We start from the raw sequence: 23,827 nt of genomic DNA, 5'->3' as shown, positions 1-23,827 counted from the left end.
GTTCCAATTTGGTGTTGGTTATGTGATTCTCTCCTGGCTCTATGAGCTCTAGACTCATACCAGATAACCATGTTATCTTGTCAGCTCAGGCTCAGCATTACATCCAAAGTATCTCTTGTGACACCTACACCAAAGTTGGAGCCAACACATATTTGTGAAGGGAAGCACGTATTTCGAATAAAAAAAAAATGTGTAAGGAAGGAAATTTAGGTTTCTGGCACTATTTGTTAATAAATTTCTGCAGTTCTTTCAGGATATCACTTTGTCTCTTTTTCTAGTCTACATTTACATTTCATCTCCTTCCTCTTCTTTCCCATTCATTCTCAACATGTAATAATTCCAGGGACCAGAAAGGACATTCTCTTTGCTGAAAGAATTTTCCACCATTTCTGACACATTGCCATTCTAAGTCAGAGGACCCATTCTTTCCAGAGTAATGACCTACCTTCACATAAGACCTGAGCCAATGAATGGTATGCACACAATATTCAAATAAATAATTACTGAACTTAATTTTTCCCCCACGTTCTACCTACGGTCATCTCAGACTGTACCTATTGCATGCCTATCATATCCTTCAGAAAATCAGTTGTCCTGATCAAACTCTTGATAGGAGTTGGGTGCAACAAAAAACCTGTAATAGTGAGTTCACTATCATGGTAAAACTAATAGATATGCTATGATATTTTGGTTACTAGAGAGAGATGATATTCTTTTTTGAAGTCGGCATTATTTATGTTCCTTTAATGGTGCACACTGGATATTTTCCAGATGGGAGGAAGAAAGAGAGAAAAGGGTCCCTTTAAATAGAGACTCTAGGGGCACCTGGGTGGCTCAGTGGGTTAAGCCTCTGCATTCGGCTCAGGTCACGGTCTCGGGGTCCTGGGATCGAGCCTTGCATCAGGCTCTCTGCTCAGCGGGGAGCCTGCTCGCCCCCCCCAACCGCCTCTCTCTCTGTTTGCCTCTCTGCCTGCCACTCTGCCTACTCGTGACCTTTCTCTCTGTCAAATACATAAATAAATAAAATCTTTAAAAAATAAATAAATAAAGACTCTAGAAAATCTTCAGTTACATCACAGAGACCATCCCAAACTGCATGGGTAAGAAATGATACTGCTGTGTCAAATAAAATTGGGTTTCTGAAGTGAGGAGATGGGCACCTAACAGCATCTGTCTTGTTTGTTTTATTTAATCCTTATAACAGAATTAAACCAATAAAAAAAAAAACACCAAAAACCTAAACAACTCTATGACTGCAGATCCATCCTTCCTTCTTACACTGCCCATTCCTAAAGTGGAGAGTGGATATCTGAAGGGCAAGTATGAACTTCCTAACACTGACCCAGCCTCATTTTGCCACGTGCAGTAATTGGGAAACTCCCTTGAACAAACTTTCTTCCATTGTATACTGCCAAGGGACATAAGTAATGAATCTCTGCATCCTATTTTTAAAATTAGGTCCAAGCTGAATAACATCTGGAAGGTATTCCTAGCAGTTTGTGATTTAAGGATGGGTAGGTTCCCTCTTTTCAGAAAGGAACATACATCTTGTTTTTAGTTTTGGTTTATTTTTAGTAAATTTTCAGCAAAAAAGATGAATATATTTATCTATTCCACCCTCATACTCTACAAATCTTCCCTGGCCAAGATTCTGCGTTCTGTTTACTTTGTTTCTGGTACTACTTTTGATGACTTGGCCCCATTACTCTGCTGACACAGTAACTATCTGTTGTGCATATACACAGTGCTATATAGGGAAGCATGAGATATAAAGCAATCTGTTAACAGGTAGGTGTTGTCATAAAAGATTTATAATCGCTAAAGATTTTTATGGTGAAACATATGTCACAAAGTTAAAGAATAATACAAAGGTTAACATCTTAATATTCTCTGATAATGCCTCACAGGCTGCTCTGAAATCTAGCAGAAAGTCAAGGGGGCTGATGCTTTTCATTCTGCTCCTCAAGTATGTGAGACTTCTGGTTTCAAAAGGGAAATTACTCCATATAATTACTGCAAAATGGATTTCACCGATAGAAAGGATTTTTTAAAGCAAAGATAATCACAGAAATGAGAAAATAAATGGTTAATAATTAGAAACAGATAGTGGCATTCACTCATTGGAACGATTTCTTGCAATGGTCAACTAAACTTTCCAGGACTGAGCTGGAATCCAGAAATGCATGGAGTAGAATTCTCTGGCACCACTGAACAGGAGTGGGGTAGGGAGATGCTGTGAAGATATGGGGGCCCAAAATACACGCCAGAGAAGGAGGACTGTGAAGACGACACCCTAACAAAGGCCAGGAGGACCCCACAGCAGCAGCACTGGAATGTATGACTTGACCAAGTTTGGAACCAGGGTACAGAATTTAGATCTTATACTCAAGATTATACTCTTAAAGATGCCTCATCAGGTGATTTAAGCAGCAAAAGTAGTATTAAAAAAAAAATCATCCCGAGGAGAAATGACCAAAGAGAAATGGGAGCAGGAGTTTTCAACCTTAGCATGGTTTTCTCTGTGGGCTGAGGAAGGCCCACTGGCGGCTGTCCTATGCTTTCTGCAACTTTGTCATCGTCCATAACCTCTACTCACTCTGCGCCCACAGCACCACACCCTCAGTCATGACAACTCAGAATGTCTCCAGATATTACTGCTACAAGTCTCCTGGGGGCAAATTTGCCTCTGGCTGAAAACCACTGTATTAAAGGTAGGGAGAGAAATTATTTGTAGATACAAAGTATTTGTAGGTATAAAGGGAGACCTTGGCTAAAATGATGAGCACACGATCAATGTAGGTCTTACACACATGGCAAAGAAAGCATTCAGAATTCCCTCAATGATTCCAGTTTCTAGTCTATATAATGGGAAAATACTACTCAAAAAAGGAAAAGTAGATAAGAAAGCACATCTTTTAATGAGGCAAGGGAGGTGTGGAAAAAGAGACAATGAGTGGATGACTTCTTCATATGAAACCTGCCTGTACATAATGATAATACCTCCAGAATACTCTCTGAAGTTTTAGCAGATATGTAAAAATGACCGTAGGAGTAAATGATACAGAAATGTATTCGGGAAGAATATGGGCAATCCTGACATTTCTCAACCTGCTTTTGCAAATTATGATCAAATTTTAGCCACAACACAGATAAATTTACCCTTTGTCAAAATATTAGAAATGATTCTTAAAAGTTGCACAAAATGAAATCTAACCATAAAGCAAAGGTATCATGAGAAGTTCCCTATTTAAGTGAACACTGTATTCAATGTCTCTGAAAAGTAACAATAATTTTGTAGTATGATTACTTAGTAATATACCCATCTAGGAATCTGAACTTTAAAAATTTTATTTCCCTAAAAGTTGAATACACTGTTTTGAAAAGTAACGAAGTAACACTAAATGTCCTTCGCCAAGATCTCAAAACTACTTAATTCCAATAAGCTTAAGCAAAGATGGAGGATTTTCTGCCTTTTGATGATCACCTTTTTATCATTATTGTTAGATGCTCCTGGAAATGCTCACAGCAAATAGAAAATTCATACAAGGATGTTTTAAACAGACTTAATTTCAAATGCACAGCCAGAAGGTTTAATAAATCTAAAGAAGTATCATGTCAAGCCAAAGGTTACTATATACCTCTGTGAAGACTTCTGTCTGACTGTTCTTTGACTATTCTGTGGTTAGGTAAGACTCTGTTACATAAACTATATATTGAGCTTTATGCCTTATAATTATGTTAAGTGTTATTTGTGAAAGTTCCTGAAACTGATTTGAAATTTCGCTTCCTCAGCTGGCAGCAATTACACATTCAAAGACCACCAGAAATAATTCTTCAGCTCCTTTTGGGATCTACAAGCTTGTTATGAACACTTAAGCAAGCACACATGAATGTTACACTCTGATAATAAACAAGGCTGGAGGGAAGGTTATTCTTTTCTCTTAAAAAAATATCTTGTTCATAAATGATTCAAAAGCCAAAAGAGAAATGATAGTTCTACCAACATATGCAACGTTATCTGAAATCAGAACCACTTGGTAAAGGATTTTGAACTCTGAGTGTCACAGCTCACACAAATTCCTGACTACTTCTTGCCCAGTCAGTACATTCATCTAACAAAGCAATTTCCATATGAGCAACCACAAACATTTCTGGCTTCGGTTGTTAATCTTCCATGAAAAACTATTTCCATACTATTTTTAACTTGTATATGGTAATGATTATCTGTTTATCTCTGAAGCATGAAAACTCTTACAGTGCCCTTTATAATGTATTTATGTACCGTTTCCCTTCCATGTCTTTGGCAGAGGCAAGTATCCCTATCTTCTTTCTAGAAGAAAAGTTGAGAAGCACATGGCTTTCTTCTCCACTGGCTCCTTTTTTGTGTCCCAAATTCTCATACTTTTTAGCTTACTTCTAAGTGGCTCTTCAATTTTATCTTCTTAGATAAAAAATGAAACTGTGTGATACTTGAAGCCAATTACTAAGGAAGAATAGATTAAATGGCAAATGAAATTCTTAATTCACCTTGACCACATATGTATAAAATTTAAGTATTAAATATTTTACTATAAACTGGTAATTGATATTAAAGCACAGGAATCATTTCAAGATATTTAAATATAGATCAGAACTAAGGTTTTTTACCCGACTTTTACCAAACGTTTTAAATGAACTCATTTAATAGACTTAATAACCCCATGATATAACTTTTATCTCTACAGATGAGGAAAATAAACTTAAAAAAATTAAGTATCTCATCCAAGTTTACAGAGCAAATAACTGAGTGTCCTGTGTATTAAGTCTAGTTCCATCTGCATTTCAAAAATAATTTTTTTCTATGATTCTAAGTGCCACTCTTTCTGAAGTTCAAGAAGTACTCAATTACCAACTAGACTGACTTCAAATGGGTAGAACTTGAAACAGTTACAAATTAATGCCAACAATTGCTAAGTAACAAATGCTCTTTATTCTTAAGGAACTTCTAGTGTTGGAGACAAATATATATTTTTTTCTCATGGTGTCTCCATTGCGTCAAATGCATGAAACACCAGCATTATATGGAGAATATTTAACAAATTAGGTATCCATTATTTACTGGGGTAGAATAAGAGGAGGGTAATGGGAAGATTTTATATACACAGTAGCTTATATATTATGTGTAATATATATTTACATACCATAAATAACATTTATAATAAATAACATTTAATGTATTAAAATATTTTATTAATATTGCATAGAATATAGTTTTATGATTAATATATAGAGCCCAAAATATATAGTTTATATTATACAAACATACATACACACACACACACACACACACACACACATATATACATATACACACACATGTATATTTCTGATTTATCAGCTTTATGTTTCCACTACCCACCTCTCATTCCAGCCCAATAACTAATGGATACCTACTTTCCTCCATGAAATCTCTGAAGTGATTTTTCCATGTATTTGCTACACACACATATATAATACACTCACGTATATACCTGATACATCTACACATTACCTATATCTTCATATATGTGTGTATACATTTTAATTTAAGATTTGTGTCTAGATTAAGATCTTTAAAAGTATTCCCAATATCTGGGAGCCCTGAGATCTATAATTTGTGCCACTTGAATTTGTAAGATAATTTCTTGAAGTGCTTTACTACAGAAAACAAGATTAAGATACTACTTCAGAAAGGATAACTGAGATATTCAACTCTAGTGATCTATACTTCAACCTTTTTGTTGTGATTAAGCATGGGAAGGGAGGGAACTAGGTGGACAAAAAGGGATTTTGCTCTTTATTACACTTCTGTACTTTGAAAATTGTTTTATGAAATGTATGGGTTCATGTATTAACTGTACATATTTTTAATGATAACAATTCTATAGACATATGGTATTCAAAATTAAATTCTCAAAGGAGGATTGAAGTTTAGAGACAGCTACACAAAATCTCCCTTTATTAGCATATGATTAAGATCAGTAGATCCTTTTGTAGTTCATAAGCTTGATGATTGGGTGTTCACACCTTTGTGTAATATGTGCCTCCTTCAAACCTTGTAATGACCTTGGCACATTACTTGTCTGATGTGGGGGGGGGACCCCAAACACTATATATTATTTAAATTTAATTTTCAATCATTTATTCCAAAGAGAGGTTGAATTTTCCCTTCAAATTCCACTGACACTATACTTCAGTTTTTCATTAGAATATCCACTGCTTTGGGGCGCCTGGATGACTCAGTGGGTTAAGGTCTCTGCCTTCAGCTCAGGTCATAGTCCTGGGGTCCTGGGATTGAGGCCTGCGTTGGGCTCTCTGCTCAGCTGGGGGCCTGCTTCCTTCTCTCTCTCTGCCTGCCTCTCTGCTTACTTGTGATGTCTCTGTCAAATAAATAAATAAATCAAAAAAAAAAAAAAAAAAAAGGATATCCACTGCTTTGGTGGTTCTATTTTTTTATAAGCATTTTGTACACAAAAATAATGAGAATAAACTTAATGAATGATTCTGAGCTAGATTTAGAGATAGCCATGACCTTTGCTTTTTCATTACCATACTGTTTGGGGTACATAAACAACCCATGATGAATCGTACAGTGAATGCCTGCAATTATAATTTTGCACAAAATATGAGCAGTGAGTGATGATTAAACTAGTAATGCTTTATTAAACCAGTAATGCTTTATTAAAACTTCAAGAAAATACCATGTAGGAAAACTATTTTACAACATAAGCTTTATTCATTTTTGAAGTGGCCAAAAATAGATAACATTAATTTTAAGACAATAAAACATGCTACAAAAATAAGCAAGGTTAATAGAACATAAACTATGTCAACTATTCATATATCTCTGGCATATTTCTCTAACTGAACATATTTATGTGAAAACAAGATCATCATTTCTAGAGAATGTCTGCTGTTTACTTACCACCTACAATAATCTTTCAGATAGAAAAACCATTTATAGCTTAACTATCTATAATTTTTCAAGAAAAGGATTTGGGTAGAACTGGCAAAGGTATTGTATTTTGGAGTGAGGGAAAAACATGAAACTGTAGAACCTGAGAAACAGAAAAAATAAATTTGAAGTACATGCAAAAGCTATTAACCAAGTATGTTTTAGACTCAAGAGCTTTTAAGAGATCATCAGGGGGTATCCAAATTATGCCGTAAGTCTCCATTTACCTGTATTAACCTGTGCTTCATGTTTTATCTTACATCAATGAGGTGTGTGAGCTTATTATAACTGCAATCCTACAGGAGCATCAAAACATAAACACAAGGATAAAATGAACTTGATGAGCTTAATATACCCTCTAGTTATATAAAATTGTCTATATATTCTGAAAACAATTAAAAATACATATTCTTCTTTAAAATTATGTTGTATTTTGATGAATGGTAGAGAGTAAGAATCATTAGTCAAAGCATTTACTGAACATTTTAAAGGACCTATTCAATCTGAGTAGATATGAGAAAGACACAAGGCTAGGAACTGGGGAGAGGAAGAGTGGAGTGGAGTCAAGAATAGGAGGAGGAGGAAATGGGCAATTTAGTAGATCTCTGATGTAAGAACAGTGTGCCCTTGGGTATCTCATTAAGGTTCTCCATTCTCATTTTCTTTTTCATCTGCAAAACAGAGACGACAAAATCTGACAGGTCCACCCCTGAACCTACTCCGTATACACCAGAATTTTTTTAAGGTTTAAAGGGGAGATCCGAAAAAGTCCTGATCAAATATCACATTTTAAGAAGTTAATGCTTATAAATTAAATTACTCAATATCATGAGTTTTTTCCAAGTGGATAGTATTAATACTAAAATAATTCAAAATAGAAATGTGATACAGCAGCCAAATGCTTCCCCCACCACCCCCTTGCAATGAAACTACATATTCTCCTTCAGATCCCTGGAGCTTAGCATATAGTAGGCACTTAAGAAAAATTCATCAATAAAGGAAGGAAGGAACATAAAATGCATCTCTTGTGTTACCCAGACTGAAATACTATATGGCTTAAGAGTTAATAACATTACTTAAATAATCCCAATTTAGATACTTGGCAGAACTTTCTACACTGGAATGCCAAGACTAATAATCATCAATAGTTACATTGCTTTTCCAGAGCAGAAAACCTGCAACAAAATATAAAGAGGTGCCATGCTTAACAGACTCATAGTCTGGTCATCCATATTTCCCACAGACCTAATTAAAGATTAGTATTATTTTGCCATTATCATATCATATCATATCATATCACATCATATCATATCATATCATATCATGTTTTAAAAAAGCCAAGCAGAATTATTGCCCATGATAAAGTATATCCAAAGAAATACTGTACAGGCTAGGACAGAAAAAAGAAAACATAAGTACTATATTTATATCATCAATTTATTATTATACAGTAGTTTTTAAGAAGTTTTATCTTATTTTTTTATTCATATATATTAACAGGCAGAGACTTGAAATGCTCAATAAAGTTGAATTGCCTCAGTTGAAAAATCAGGAGCAGCAATGACACTCTTTTCTGACCTCACCATCCACAGAAGCCCCTGACCAACCTGTCAGTTTTTCCTTACGGCACAGTTTCAAAACAATGGCCTTTTATAATCCTTTTTATCTCAGTCTTATAGGAACAGCCTTTCTTTTTTTTTTTTTAAATATTTTATTTATTTGACAGAGAGAAATCACAACCAGGCAGAGAGGCAGGCAGAGAGAGAGGAGGAAGCAGGCTCCCTGTGGAGCAGAGAGCCCAACGCGGGGCTCGATCCCAGGACCCTGGGATCATGACCCGAGCCGAAGGCAGAGGCTTTAACCCACTGAGCCACCCAGGCGCCCCTGGAACAGCCTTTCTAATTCATGGAAAACTTTGGTGAGGCTGGAGTATTTCTCAGCATCTCCTACATATCTGTTTCAATAATCTGGGACACATTTATCTATAAACTGCTGCCATTTTTAACAAACAGAATACTTTTTTTTCCAAAGATTTTATTTATTTATTTGACAGACAGATCACAAGCAGGCAGAGAGGCAGGCAGAGAGAGAAGAGAAAGCAGGCTCCCTGTGGAGCAGAGAGCCCGACGTGGGGCTCGATTTGGGGTTCGATCCCAGGACCCTGGGATCATGACCTGAGCTGAAGGCAGAGGCTTTAAACCCACTGAGCCACCTAGGCGCCCCAACAAACAGAATGGTTTTTAAAATTTAGGGTGCACAAATCCTCAGGTAGGATATGCCTCAGGCAGTAAAGACAGGCGTGACATATTTCACAAGAAAAAGAAAGCAGTGGAATACAAGGAAATGGTGCAGTGGACTATAGGAGAAGGGAGAGAATACTGAATGGGAAGTCCTCCCAGAGAGAGAGGCAAACCATGAGAGACTTTTAAGTCTAAGAAACAAACTGAAGGTTGCTGGAGGGAAGATGGGTAGGGGGATAGGGTAACTGGATGATGAGCATTAAGAAGAGCAAGTGACGTGATGAGAACTGGGTGTTATAAGCAACTGATTAATCATTGCACTCTACATCTGAAATGGAAAAAAGAGATATAAGTCAAAAACAAAACAAAACAAAACCAGCACACAACATGTTGCATGTTAATGCCTAAAACCCGTCAGTGGACCTGAGCTGAAGAACCTTTGCTTGGTTGATCCTTCCTAATTGTCCAGTTTGCATTCTGTTTCCTACACCTTCCTCCTTCCATGTCAGTTGTGATCTCATACCAGGGGTCGGGAAACTACGGCCCTCAGAACAAATCAATGTTATTTCTTCTCTTTGAAATGTGCCATTGGAACATGGCCAACCACTCATTTACAGTTTGTCTGTGGCTGCTTTTGTGTTACAATAGTAGAGATGAGCACCAAAAAACCCTTGTTATCTTCTCTCACCCTTTATAAGAAAAGTTACTTTATAATAATTCATAAAAAATATTTTGACACCTATGCTTTAATTATACAATTTCTTAAATATTTTATCAACACTTGATGTCTGAATTCATGTAAAACACCAAGAACCCACTTTTCTGTATTTGTCTTCTCTAATATATATAAATGAGATAAGAAAATATAACCCTAAAAGAGCTAAAAGCTGTACAGAACTCAGAACTTTTGATTTACTTTCTTACAGAGACAAACAAATCTAAAACATTAAACATAAGAGATTTAAGTGAGCTATGTAAATATGAGTATTAAAATATTTCATTTTAGAGGGCATACCAAAAAAAGCATCATATATTCTACCATTCACTATAATTCTTATCTTTCCCAGGCTAGTAATTATCAGAGTGCTAGAAATATTATTTATTTAACTACATTTCAAATTGTTTGATGAGAAAATGCCAGCAAAGTCTTTGTATGAATAATTTTAGACAAGCCTGGATCTTCCACTGAGTACAAAATATTCATGGACTCATCTTAATTTAAATACAGGACCACACTTAATGTGAAAAGGTTTCTAATTTTAAGAATTAAGTTCTATATTGTATAAAAAAGATTATATAGTAATAGAAAGACTACACACAGATTCTGGTAATTCAAATATAAATGCTAATAAAACTATTGATTTTGAGCTAGTCATGGGAAAACAATTATTTCAAAACAGTCCCCCTTTCCTAAAAAAAAAAAAAAAAGTCTGTGCTAAGAGCTTCCTACATTATACCCATACACTAGTATTTTAAATATCTTTGGCTACATTCCTAGTCTATTCAAAATGCACCATCTACATTATAAGTATAGGTCTGTAATAAATCTCTTCTTGAGAATAATGTATAATTCAAAATTCTATCTTGTGTTAAATTCTAATGAGGTTTTAAGTACTTCTAGATTTTAGCACATTAATACATTATAAAATCACCAGAGCAAAGAGTAATCAATCTCAACCTAGTTCACCTATAACTTAGTTTTTTCTTCCTCAAATAAAAATTATAGTAAGATTTCACCAAGATGATTTAAAAATGAGTAACAAGTGCTTGAAATAGATCAAGAAAAGAATTACAGTAAATATTTGTAACAGGGTAGGCTTGTCAGTTTTATACTCTATTTGAAGCTCACAATTAAAAAGTGAGGTTGGGAAAAATAGAAAATATTCTCTATCTTGTAACTGGCTGAATTAATGAATACAAAGCACTGAGAATAGCACTTCATATGGCAAACAGTATACAAGTTCACATCATGACCATCAGAACCATGACTGTCATCCCCATCTTAGAAATAAAAGCACACACAAACACACACACACACACACACAAACCTTACCTATATATAAGCTTCCTCTCTGAGAGTCAAGTACTTGAAGGTTAAATGAGTTTGAAATATACGCTTCTGGGTATTTAGAGGGTAAAACTTTCCATTATTCAGGAAAGATTTTATCGTTAGACATCCAGAGAATTAAAAACTTCTCTATGCAACAATTTTGAGACACAAGTTAGTAAAAACCCAAGGCCAGAAAAGTATAGCACAGAAACTTATGGACATGCATGAGATTCACGTTAGCTGGAGTTCAGTAGTATGTTAAGTATCCATAGAAACAAGGTTAAGCACCATAGCACAGAAAATCAGGCCTTCAACTTGCTGGCTTCTATTGTTTGAATAGAACTGACTCTCCTCGGGAAACATAATTACGGTAATGTTCGTAATCAAGAGGAAGAAGATTCATGTGGTTGATTTATAGTCACATATACTAAACTTTACATACAATTTATTTAATAGGTGTCACAGAATTAACACATAATATATATAAATAATTGTATGAAATGAGTAGAGTTTTTGAACCTCAGTTAAGTTTTCCACAAAACTATCACATTATGCTTTTAGACTCAAGTATGGTTCTGTAAAATTATTAGTATGCAGTCATAAAGTAAATATCATGCACAATTTCTACTAGAGTCACCACAAACCCTTTGAAAACAGGCAAGTTAGGATCAAACGGAATATAACAATGATGATACTAATAGTAACAACAATAAGCAAATTTTAAACTGATGCAATTAGGGGTCCCTGGGTAGTTCAGTCAATTAAGTGTCCAACTCTTGATTTCAGCTCAGGTCATGATCTCAGTGTTGTGAATCATTTCGAGCCCGTGTTGGGTTCCAAACTCAGTGGGGAGTTTCCTTAAGATCCTCTCTGCCTCTGTCCCTCCCCACCTTTCTTTATCCCTATCTTTAAAAAAAAAAAAAAAAGTTATGCAATCAAAGATACTAAGAATTGTTTCTAAAACCCCCAATCCCATAAAAAAACCTATTAAACCTCTGTGGTTCTCTATCTACAAAGTGTAAAGAAGAAAATAAAGGCAATTCTGCTGAGTGTAATGATGTGGTACCTTCCGCCCCATGACCAAGCTATAAGCCTGAGGCCTCAGTTTCCTCATGTGTAAATTTCTGTGTGAAGGCATTTTCCAAACAACATTAGAAAACTTGTATTCTATGTTCGGGGCATTACAGTCTACTAAGTATAGGAAATGCTGGGGTAAATTGGCCTCTTTCTTGCCTGACTACTCAGAATGTTTTATAAGTCAATATAAATCCTGAGTCTCTATCAGTGCAATGCAGTAACATAATTTCGCAAATAAATTTCACCATGTTGTCATTAACTCTTTTGGTGGAGGGTGGGGAGGTAGGGAATTCTGGGAATGCATGTCTTAGATTATTTCACATGCATTTCTAATATATTGTGTAATTCGAGGCATACGACAACAAAGAAGGAGAGACAATTAAGGGTCTAATTAGAGATAAGTAAATTTAAATTCAAAGAGATAATACAAGCAGCAAGTGTGATTTTAGATGTACTGAATATCAATCTAGCAATATTATTTTATGAACTGAGACAAAATTTCTTATCTTAAGGAGAATATCAACCCGGAAGTAGAAGAAATTAATGTCCCTTCCAAATAGGACATACTATTATAGTATATACAACAGCCACAGTGCAGCTTACTGGCTAACTTTAAAAAATGTAAGCTTTTGGAAACATACTTCATAAATTTAGCCAAAATGTGGAGGCACTCTATTACATTAAAGTACCAAGTATTTGGTATTTGATATTCCTGGAATATTCTGTAATAATCTAGATTCAAAGTTTTCTTGGGAGAGACTGGTGGCTGGAAGACAGGGGTAAAATAAAGCTTTTCAAACATTAGTAACTTTTCTGAAAGGAAAATCACCTACTAGTTCTTCACTGGCAGTCTTCATGAGAGGCTCTTTAAAATTCTTAAATTAGTAACTGCACATTTGCTTTAAGTGTCAAAACGCATTTTGCACATGATTCATTTTAAATTGCAGAAACATACATAGTCATGTATTCAATCGCTTATGTGAGAGACCTGGCCTCAACACCAAACCTTTCCTGGGAAATTTCATTATGGTGTAATTTTCAACCCCGAGAAAATGATTCTTATTTCGTTAAAGCATATCCCCCACCCCCAGACATGTACACGCACTTCATTATGAATTTTGGGAACTTGAAGAAAATATGAATTATTGCGGAAATCTTTTCACCAAGATCATGACTTATAAAAAACATGATTCCTCAGATTTGAAGTACTTCATTATGCTGTTAATATCCAATTAATCTGGGCACCAGTATATTTTTAATTCTATTGTATTTAAAAATATGTATATTCCCCTTTTAAAATCAATTATATCATTAAACTTCATTATGGTTTGACTCAAATTGTTTTTGCTTCATCTGCAAGGATTTAAAAACAAAACAACTATACTATTCTAAGATTTTTACTAAAGTTATACTCACTTAATATTAAAAAAAATCATGATTTTAAACTATGGTATTAAATTCTAATAATTTTGACATTTTATTCTCCAACTCCTTGTCATTAATATACAGCATGTTGTTTGAAGCATTTTCAAACAATAAGCTATAAATGTTCCTTACCACTATTAAATGTTGAGGTATTAATTTTCAATTTGTTGTCATAATGAATGACCACAAAGTCAGTGGCTTAAAACAATACAAATTTATTATTTTATAGTTCTATTGGTCAGAACTCATACAGATCTCATTGAGCTAAAGGCTCTAGGGGAGACTTTTTCTGCCTTTTACAGCTTCTAGAAGTTACCCACATTCTTTGGCTTTCAACGTCAGCACTAGATGGTCACATCTTTCTCACTTCACATCTGATTCTCCTGTCTCCCTCTTCTACTTTAAAACTCTATTGTGAATACGCTGAGTCTACTCAATTACCCAGGTTAATCTCCCTTCTTTAAGGTCAGCTGATTAGCAACCTTATTTGAATCTGCAACCTTAATTTTCTTTTGCCATGTAAAGTAACATATTCACAGGTTCCAGGACTTAAGACCTGGATATATTTGGGGGGGGGGGGGGCACGCAGTATTTTCATTACCAAGTTGGCTACAAGCTTATATTTTATATGCCAGTTGGTATCTGCGTTTATCATCAAAGGCATTTCTATATAAAGAACGTGTAGTAGATAAAGGCTTCAAATAACAAGTAGTACACACTTTGTACTAAAACTTGAGGACAAAAGCCTTAAGCAACTTAGCATCTTGTGCCTAAATAACCATTTTAGAAAATTTAATTGAATCCAATGAATTTTACACTCATCTCATTTGAAATCCTAAAACTGGGATGATGTCACAAGTGACACCCCACGCTCTCTTATAAAGAGGCAACACCCTGGATTTCAGAAAAGCATTCAACTGATTCATGCCACATGCTCTCATCTATCTCCTTACAAATACTCAAGGATTCATCTTTTAAATCCAACCTTCTATCGGTAGCCTGATATAAATATGTGTGGTTCCAAGAATACTCTGACTTCGTCATCACACATACCTCTGTTCTGTGCTGTCTCTACTGAGCATGGCCTTCATACGACAGATGCCATTTATGAAGTAGTAGCTTAATTACCTACATTCAAGAATTAAACAACAGAACTTTCCTTGTGAAAAAAAAAATATGAATTTCCCCTACTTAAACCCAGTTCTACTCTAAGCTCTTTTTTTTTAATTTTTAATTTTTAATTTTTTTATAAATATATAATGTATTTTTATCCCCAGGGGTACAGGTCTGTGAATCGCCAGGTTTACATACTTCACAGCACTCACCACAGCACATACACTCTCCAATGTCCATAACCCCACCGCCGGCCCCCAGCAACCCTGTTTGTTTTTGTGAGCTTAAGAGTCACTTATTGTTTGGCTCCCTCCTAATCCCATCTTGTTTCATTTATTATTCTCCTACCCCCCTAACCCCCCATGTTGCATCTCCACGTGCTCATATCAGGGAGATCATATGATAGTTGTCTTTCTCCGATTGACTTATTTCACTAAGTATGATACCCTCTAGTTCCATCCATGTCGTCCCAAATGGCAAGATTTCATTTCTTTTGATGGCTGCATAGTATTCCATTGTGTATATATACCACCTCTTCTTTGTCCATTCATCTGTTGATAGACATCTAGGTTCTTTCCATAGTTTGGCTATTGTAGACATTGCTGCTATAAACATTCGGGTGCACGTGCCCCTTTGGATCACTACAATTGTAGCTTTAGGGTAAATACCAAGTGTGATTTTATATCCTACACTTTACTGAATTCGTGTACAAGTTCTATCAGTTTTGGTGTGGAGTCTTTTGGGTTTTCCACATATAGTAACATATCATCTGCAAAGAGGGTTACTTTGACTTCTTTGCCAATTTGGATGCCTTTAATTTCCTTTTGTTGTCTAATTGCTGAGGCTAGGACTTCTAGTACTATTTTCAATAGCAGTGGTGATAATGGACATCCCTGCCGTGTTCCTGACCTTAGCAGAAAAGCTTTCAGTTTTTCTCCATTGAGAATGATATTTGCGGTGGGTTTTTCATAGATGGCTTTGATAATATTGAGGTATGTGCCCTCTATCCTTACACTTTGAAGAGTTGTGATCAGGAAGGGATGCTGTGAAGATGGCGGAGAAGTAGCAGCCTGAGACTACATCAGGTAACAGGAGATCAGCTCGATAGCTTATCTAAACATAGCAAACACCTACAAATCCAACGGGAGAGCGAAGAGAAGAACAGCAACTCTAGAAACAGAAAATCAACCACTTTCTGAAAGGTAGGACTGGCGGAGAAGTGAATCTAAAACGACGGGAAGATAGACCGCGGGGGGAGGGGCCGGCTCCCGGCAAGCGGCGGAGGAACGGAGCACAAAATCAGGACTTTTAAAAGTCTGTTCCACTGAGGGACATTGCTCCAGGGGCTAAACCGGGGTGAAGCCCACGCGGGGCCAGCGTGGCCCCAGGCCCCGCAAGGTCACAGAAGGATCGGGGGTGTCAGAGAGTCGGAGAGCTCGCAGGTATTAGAACGGAGAAACCGGCTGCAAAGACAGAGCCGAGGACTGAACTCTCAGCTCGGGGTTACCTTGAACTGGTCGCGGGCTGGGTGAGCTCGGAGCGCGGCTAGAGGCTGGGGATACGGGAGTGATTGGGTGCTGTCCTCTGGGGGCGCACTGAGGAGTGGGGCCCCAGGCTCTCGGCTCCTCCGGGCCGGAGACTGGGAGGCCGCCATTTTCATTCCCGTCCTCCGGAACTCTACGGAAAGCGTTCAGGGAACAGAAGCTCCCAAAAGCGAACCCGAGCCGATTACTTAGTCCGGCCGCCGGTAAGGGCGGTGCAATCCCGCCTCGGGCAAAGACACTTGAGAGTCACTACAACAGGCCCCTCCCCCAGAAGATCAACAAAATATCCAGCCAGGACGAAGTTCATCTATCAAGGAGAAAGCAGATTCAATTCCTAAGACAGCAGAGCAATTCCAGAGGAGGAGAAAGCAAAGCACGGAACTCATGGCTTTCTCCCCATGATTCTTTAGTCTTGCGGCTACTTCAATTTTTTTTTTCTTTTTTCAATTTTTTATTTATTTTTTTTCTTTTTTCAATTTTTTTTCTTTTTTCTTTTTTCTTCTTCTGCTAAATTTTTTTAAAAACTTTTACCCTTTTCTTTTTTAATGTTTTTTGACTAGTTCATCTAAATATATATATTTTTTCTTTCTTTTTTATATTTTTTTATTTGTTTTATTTTTTAAATTTTTTCTTTTTTTTTTTTTCTTTTTTTTTTTCAGAACCTGTTTTTTATCCCCTTCCCCCCCCCCCACAATTTGGGGTCTCTTCTGATTTGGTTACAGCGCATTTTTCCGGGGTCTTTGCCACCCTATTAGTAGTTTATTTGCTCCTTCATATCCTCCTATCTGGACAAAATGACAAGGCGGAAAAAATCACCACAAACAAAAGAACAAGAGACAGTACCAAAGGCTAGGGACCTAATCAACACAGACATTGGTACTATGTCAGATCTAGAGTTCAGAATGACGATTCTGAACATTCTAGCCGGGCTCGAAAAAGGCATGGAAGATATTAGAGAAACCCTCTCTGGAGATATTAAAGCCCTTTCTGGAGAAATTAAAGAACTAAAGTCTAACCAAGTTGAAATCAAAAAAGCTATTAATGAGGTGCAATCAAAAATGGAGGCTCTCACTGCTAGGATCAATGAGGCAGAAGAAAGAATTAGTGATATAGAAGACCAAATGACAGAGAATAAGGAAGCCGAGCAAAAGAGGGACAAACAGCTACTGGACCATGAGGGGAGAATTCGAGAGATAAGTGACACCATAAGACGAAACAACATTAGAATAATTGGGATTCCAGAAGAAGAAGAAACAGAGAGGGGAGCAGAGGGTCTATTGGAGAGAATCATTGAAGGGAACAAGCATTAAAATCCAGGAGATGCAGAGGAAGGGATGCTGTACTTTGTCAAATGCTTTTTCAGCATCTATTGAGAGTATCATATGGTTCTTGTTCTTTCTTTTATTAATGTATTGTATCACACTGATTAATTTGCGGATGTTGAACCAACCTTGCAGCCCTGGAATAAATCCCACTTGGTTGTGGTGAATAATCCTTTTAATGTACTGTTGAATCCTTTTGGCTAGTATTTTGGTGAGAATTTTTGCATCTGTGTTGATCAAGAATATTGGTCTGTAGCTCTTTTTTTATGGGATCCTTGCCTGCTTTTGGGATCAAGGTGATGCTGGCCTCATAAAGTGAGTTTGGAAGTTTTCCTTCCATTTCTATTTTCTGGAACAGTTTCAGGAGAATAGGAATTAGTTCTTCTTTAAATGTTTGGTAGAATTCCCCTGGGAAGCCGTCTGGCCCTGGGCTTTTGTTTGTTTGGAGATTTTTGATGACTGTTTCAATCTCCTTACTGCTTATGGGTCTCTTCAGGTTTTCTATTTCTTCCTGGTTCAGTTGTAGTAGTTTATCTCTCTCTAGGAATGCATCCATTTCTTCCAGATTGTCAAATTTGTTGGCGTAGAGTTGCTCATAGTATGTTCTTATAATTGTCTGTATTTCTTTGGTGTTAGTTGTGATCTCTCCTCTTTCATTCATGATTTTATTGATTTGGGTCCTTTCTCTTTTCTTTTTGATGAGTCTGGCCAGGGGTTTATCAATCTTATTGATTCTTTCAAAGAACCAGCTCCTAGTTTCATTGATTTTTTTTCTATTGTTTTTTTGGTTTCTATTTCATTGATTTCTGCTCTGATCTTTATGATTTCTCTTCTCCTGCTGGGTTTAGGCTTTCTTTGCTGTACTTTCTCCAGCTCGTTTAGGTGTAGGGTTAGGTTGTGTACTTGAGACCTTTCTTGTTTCTTGAGAAAGGCTTGTACCACTATATATTTACCTCTCAGGACTGCCTTTGCTTTGTCCCACAGATTTTGAACCATTGTGTTTTCATTATCATTTGTTTCCATGAATTTTTTCAATTCTTCTTTAATTTCCTGGTTGACCCATTCATTGTTTAGAAGGATTCTCTTTAGTCCCCATGTATTTGGGTTCTTTCCAAATTTGCTCTTGTGATTGAGTTCTAGCTTCAGAGTATTGTGGTCTGAAAATATGCAGGGAAAGACCCCAATCTTTGATACCGGTTGAGACCTAATTTAGGACCCAGGATGTGATCTATTCTGGAGAATGTTCCATGTGCACTAGAGAAGAATGTGTATTCTGTTGCTTTGGGATGAAAGGTTCTGAATAGATCTGTGAGGTCCATCTGGTCCAGTGTGTCATTTAAGGCCTTTATTTCCTTATTGATCTTTTGCTTGGATGATCTGTCCATTTCAGTGAGGGGAGTGTTAAAGTCCCCTACTATTATTGTATTATTGTCGATGTGTTTCTTTGATTTTGTTATTAATTGGTTTATATAGTTGGCTGAAACCACGTTAAGGGCATAGATATTTAAAACTGTTAGATCTTCTTGTTGGACAGACCCTTTGAGTATCATATAGTGTCCTTCCTCATCTCTTATTATAGTCTTTGGCTTAAAGTCTAATTGATCTGATATAAGGATTGCCACCCCAGCTTTTTTCTGATGCCTATTAACATGGTAAATTGTTTTCCACCCCCTCACTTTAAATCTGGAGGTGTCTTCGTGTCTAAAATGAATTTCTTGTAGGCAACATATAGATGGGTTTTGGTTTTTTATCCATTCTGATACCCTATGTCTTTTGATTGGGGCATTTAGCCCATTTACATTTAGGGTAACTATTGAGAGATATGAATTTAGTGCCATTGTATTGCCTGTAAGGTGACTGCTACTGTATATTGTCTCTGTTCCTTTCTGATCTACTACTCTTAGGCTCTCTCTTTGCTTAGAGGACCCCTTTCAATATTTCCTGTAGAGCTGGTTTGGTGTTTGCAAATTCTTTCAGTTTTTTGTCTGTCCTGGAAGCTTTTTATCTCTCCTTCTATTTTCAATGATAGCCTAGTTGGATATAGTATTCTTGGCTGCATGTTTTTTTCGTTTAGTGCTCTGAATATATCATGCCAGCTCTTTCTGGCCTGCCAGGTCTCTGTGGATAAGTCTGCTGCCAATCTAATATTTTTACCATTGTATGTTACAGACTTCTTTTCTCGGGCTGCTTTCAGGATTTTCTCTTTGGCACTAAGACTTGTAAATTTTACTATTAGGTGACGGCGTGTGGACCTATTCTTGTTAATTTTGAGGGGGGTTCTCTGGCACCTCCTGGATTTTGATGCTTGTTCCCTTTGCCATATTAGGGAAATTCTCTCCAATAATTCTCTCCAATATACCGTCTGCTCCCCTCTCTCTTTCTTCTTCTTCTGGAATCCCAATTATTCTAATGTTGTTTCATCTGATGATGTCACTTATCTCTCGAATTCTCCCCTCGTGGTCCAGTAGCTATTTGTCCCTCTTTTGCTCAGCTTCTTTATTCTCTGTCATGTGGTCTTCTATATCACTAATTCTTTCTTCTGCCTCATTGATCCTAGCAGTGAGAGCCTCCATTTTTGATTGCACCTCATTAATAGCTTTTTTGATTTCAACTTGGTTAGATTTTAGTTCTTTTATTTCTCCAGAAAGGGCTTTTATATCTCCAGAGAGGGTTTCTCTAATATCTTCCATGCCTTTTTTGAGCCTGGGTAGAACTTTGAGAATCGTCATTCTGAACTCTAGATCTGACATATTACCAATGTCTGTATTGATTAGGTCCCTAGCCTTCAGTACTCCCCCTTGTTCTTTTTTTTTGTGGTGATTTTTTCCGCCTTGTCATTTTGTCCAGATAAGAGTATATGAAGGAGCAAGTAAAATACTGAAAGGGTGGCAAAGACCCCAGGAAAATGTGCTTTAACCAAATCAGAAGAGACCCGAAATCAGGGGGGGGGGGGAGAGAAAGGGGATAAAAAGAGGTTCAGAAAAAAAGAGAAAAAATGAAAAGAAAAAATATTAAAAAAGATATATATATATGATAAACTATTAAAAAACATTAAAAAAGAAAAGGGTAAAAGTTAAAAAAAAACTTGAAGAAGAAAAAAAATTGAAAAAAGAAATTAAATTAACCACAAGACTAAAGAATCATGGGGAGAAATGCATGAGTTCCATGCTTTGCTTTCTCTTCCTTTGGAATTCCACTGCTCTCCTTAGTACTGAACCTGCTCTCCTTGGTAGTTGAACTTGGTCCTGGCTGGATTTCTTGCTGATCTTCTGGGGGGAGGGGCCTGTTGTAGTGATTCTCAGGAGTCTTTGCCCAAGGCGGTATTGCACTGCCCTTACCAGGGGCGGCGCTAAGTAATCCACTCGGGTTCGCTTTTAGGAGCTTTTGTTCCCTGAACGCTTTCAGTAGAGTTCCGCAGGATGGGAATGAAAATGGCGGCCTCCCAGTCTCCGGCCCGGAGGAGCTGAGAGTTCAGGGCCCCACTCCTCAGTGCACCCTCAGAGAATAGTGCCCCTTTACTCCTGTCTCCCTGGCCTCCGGCCGCGCTCTGAGCTCACCCAGCCTGCCACCGGTTCAAGGTGGCACCCTGAACTGAGAGCTCACTCCTCGGCTCTGTCTCTGTAGCTGGCTTCCCCATTCTAAAACCTACAAGCTCTGCGATAGTCAGACACTCCCGATCCTTCTGTCACCCTGCAAGACCTGGGGCCACACTGACCCCGAGTGGTCTTCACCCTGGTTTAGCCTCTGGAGCAATGTCCCTCAGTGGAACAGACTTTTAAATGTCCTGATTTTGTGCTCCATTCCTCCGCCGTGGGCCGGGAGCCGGCCCCTCCCCCCACGGTCTATCTTCCCGTCGCTTTGAATTCACTTCTCCGCCGGTCCTACCTTTCAAAAAGTGCTTGATTTTCTGTTTCTAGAATTGCTGTTCTTCTTCTCTTCGATCTCCCATTGGATTTGTAGGTGTTTGCAATGTTTAGATAAGCTATCTAGCTGATCTCCTGCTACCTGATGTAGTCTCAGCCTGCTACTTCTCCGCCATCTTGACTCCCTACTCTAAGCTCTTTGATGGTCAGAACGTGTCTGCCTTATTTCAGTGCCTTCCACCAATCCCAGCACGTACTACAGACCCAAAAATGCATTGTTCAAGAATAAATTAAGGCATAGCAACATAGTAACTCCAGCTTTCTGCCATTTTTGACTTTACTTGCCTAACAAAATCTCCTATTACTCTCGTTATGCAAGTTCTCCTTCAGTTAAAAATCCAAAATGTGGTCATATTTTATAAGTATTTATTTACTGCCCATTATGCACAAGGTTTCTCATACCTTTGAATTAACACAATGACAGTTTAGTTCCTGCCCTCATTCATGTAACTGTGGTCTTTCAGATTTTTTGATCCTAGTACATTTGATGTTGATATTCATTCCACGAAGCATCTCTCAATCCCCTCACACAGAAATGATGAGCCTCTTCTAGTCCTTAAGACCGTCTATTCCACTTGCGATTCATACTATGTCCTGTCATACTTATTATATACACACTGCATCTCTCCCAGTGCAATTGCTTATATAACCGTTTTGAAGTTATTTTTACATATACACAACAGCATAGCTGGACATACATGCTTTTTTCTCTTAAAAATGCAATCTCCAGGGGCACCTGGGTGGCTCAGTGGGTTAAAGCCTCTGCCTTTGGCTCAGGTCATGATCCCAGGGTTCTGGGATCAAGCCCCACATCTGGCTCTCTGCTCCTCAGAGAGCCTGCTTTCTCCTCTCTCTGTCTGCCTCCCTGCCTACCTATGAGCTCTCTCTCTCTCTGTCAAATAAATAAATAAAATCTTAAAAAAAAAAATGCAATCTGCAGGGGTGCCTGGGTGGCTTGGTCATTAAGGGTCTGCCTTCAGCTCAGGTCATGATCCCAGTGTCCAATCGACCCCTGCAATGGGCTCCCTGCTCAGCGGGAGGTCTGCTTCTCCCTCACCCACTCCCCCGCCTGTGTTCCCTTTCTCACTCTCTCGGTCAAATAAATAAATAAAATCTTAAAAAAAATACAATCTCCACAAAAACTTGGGAAGGATATGTTTTCTAATCTGAAACTGTAATTCTCGTTTTTATTGAATGTAATTCTTTTCTGTTTACCAACAGTGGAATATTTATGCATTTCTGGTCAATAGAAAATATTTAGAGTACTATTATAAAGTAAAACTGGGGTACTAGGGGTAGACACACAGTAATTATTATTCTGCAGATAGACAATATTCATTTCAATTATCTCTGTATCCCAGAGAAGTTATAAAATACTAAGTTTCCGTCCAAGGGGTAATGAATATAATCTGTTCTCCCTAATGATGTATTAGCAATAACAGACATATGAAGCAATCATCATACAGCTGACCTTTTAGCAATGTGGGGGTTGGGGTATCAAACCCCTGCCTAGTTGAAAATTTGCATATAACTTTTGATTCCCCCCAAAATTTTACTAGTAGTCTACTGTTGACCAGAAGACTTATTTATAATATAAGCAGTCTATTAATGCATATCTTCTACATCATATGTATTACATACTACAATTGTTCAATAAAGCTAGAGAAAAGAAAATATTAAGAAAATCCTAAGAAAGAGGAAATATATTTACAGTACTGTATCTACTGAAAAAAAATCTTCATGTAAGCGGATCCACAAAGTTCAAACCTGTGTTGTTCAAGGGTCAGCTGTACTAACAGTAATTTAATCCCATCACACTTGCCATCACTAGGGAATGGAGCAAAGGCAGTACAAAACAGTTACAAATAGAATTTTAAAAAACCGCAAGAAGTATATGTTATATGGAAATCTCTAAGTTTTTCTGTAAAGCTTATGAAGGTGTTTTCTGTAACATTTTATGGTATTAACACAAAAAGGGCACAATAATTTTGCATGTACATATAGTGAAGGGTAGCCCTTGTTGGAGTATGTTTTTTTAATCTTAAATTAAATGACAATAGATGTGTGGCCCAGACTAGGCAGACTGTGCCCAAGAGAATGAGCCAGGTGCCAAGTGAAGTAGGATTTGATCTGCAAAGTATTGTCAGCTCTTTTTCTAAC

The 23,827-nt window shown here is 37.3% G+C and overlaps 1 protein-coding gene and 1 non-coding gene across 5 annotated transcripts in view; one reads left to right on the top strand and one right to left on the bottom strand.

The window, feature by feature from the left end:
• The window catches only part of CRPPA (CDP-L-ribitol pyrophosphorylase A), a 318,329-nt gene that overhangs the window by 27,611 nt on the left and 266,891 nt on the right, over positions 1-23,827 (bottom strand). The gene's annotated exons all lie outside the window — the stretch shown is intronic.
• LOC123952422 lies at positions 6,004-6,107 on the top strand. Its single transcript, XR_006820660.1, has one exon. It is a non-coding gene; the product is annotated as a small nucleolar RNA U13 (small nucleolar RNA).

This window comes from Meles meles, chromosome 10 (assembly GCF_922984935.1).
Source record: "Meles meles chromosome 10, mMelMel3.1 paternal haplotype, whole genome shotgun sequence".
Classification (NCBI taxonomy): domain Eukaryota; kingdom Metazoa; phylum Chordata; class Mammalia; order Carnivora; family Mustelidae; genus Meles; species Meles meles.
Note: the sequence above shows the minus strand (reverse complement) of the source record. Positions and strands in the feature narration are given on the sequence as shown.